Genomic DNA, 1,592 nt, shown 5'->3' with positions numbered 1-1,592 from the left:
TCGGACTAATCTAATCAACATCGCGCTCGCAAACTTGAATATCGCATTTTGGTTGAATTGTTATACGTGTGTGTGTGCCTTATGTGTTACTTGTGCATGTTTATTTATGTTATGTGTGGTAATCAATCGAATCGCAATCGCAAACGAATACGAAATAAGGATGATTGTATGTTGATATAGTATGATAATTAGTGGAGAAGAGATAGCGCGAGATATGAGTGGTTGGGATTAAAAGTAATTTGATCATGGAAACTCTATCACATCGCAGCACTCGCAATCGAAATCGAAACAGCAAAACTCGTCGCATCGAACACTCGAAACAGGCAACCAATCGATCAGGCAACCAGCCGATCGACCAGCCGTCCATTCGGACCGCCGTCCGATCGGACAGGCTGTCCGATCGAGCTGCCCGGCCGATCGGCCAACCCTTTCCTCTTTTGGAACTCTATAAATACCCATGTCACTTTCATTCTTTCTACTTTTGGCAACTCTCTGACCGAACAGCACGCTCTCCTCACCTTTTCTTCGATTTCTCTCGATTCCGGTAAGATCTCGTCCTAAATCTTGTACTTTCTTCATCAACACGCACTCCTACACCTTTCTATATTTTAAATCTTAACTTTTAACCGTGAAATCACCAAGATTCAAAGTATTCTAGGATGACGTCATCATGTGTTCTTGAAGAACTTCATGTTTTGGCCTCAATCCACCAAGAATGACTTGGATCTAACCGATTTCCACATAAACAAGAAAAGGGATTGAAAGACAGTTTTCTAACTTTCTTTCAACTCTTTTACACTCAATGCACTCAAAACCAACAGAATCGGAACTTGTGCCGACTTACTACTCGGTCTGTGGTCGTGTTGGCTCAAGATCTGGACTCTATCCACGAGGTTTATCGATTTCGGGTCAAACGTGAACCCCGTCTCAAACAGTTCACTAATCGGGTTTGGGTGATTCCTGCCCGATCAGGAGAACCAAGTATTGACGAAGTTTCTGTTGTTTGACTCGTTATCAAAATGCCTCGATAAAACGACAAACCATCAAAAACAACCAAGTGTTAGATGAACAGGACGGGGTGCTGTCCGATAGGACTGCTGTTCGAACGGACAGCCACTCGAACGACCGGTCAGCCAAACGGCTAACACCTTGGGTCCCACACTTAACCAACTTTATCTGAAGTTTGAGTATTGAATGAATTGCTGACAGATCGGACTACCATCCGATCGGATTGCCCTTCGGATCATGAGATACTTGGGCTTTAACACTTAATCGATTTTTAACATGTTCAATGCACTCGGAATGCCACCTGATCGAACTGCTGTCCGATCGAGTAACATCCTGTTGAGAACTCGTTCTCACTAAAGTGCCCAACCGAACGGGCTGCTAACCGATCGAACGACCGTCCGATCGACCGGCCTGAAAGGTAGAGATACTTCAATGTTTTCCAATGCTACAACAAAAACTTCAAAAGTCAAGCCATCATACACAAACAAATCCTTCTCAAAGGAAGAAACAATCCACTCGAACGGCCATCCGACCGGCCAGCCGTCCGAACGGATTGTCACCCGCATGACCAGCTGTCCGATCAG

Source organism: Helianthus annuus, chromosome 14 (assembly GCF_002127325.2).
Source record: "Helianthus annuus cultivar XRQ/B chromosome 14, HanXRQr2.0-SUNRISE, whole genome shotgun sequence".
NCBI lineage: Eukaryota > Viridiplantae > Streptophyta > Magnoliopsida > Asterales > Asteraceae > Helianthus > Helianthus annuus.
The sequence above is the reverse complement of the archived record's forward strand: the minus strand, read 5'-3'. Positions refer to the sequence as shown.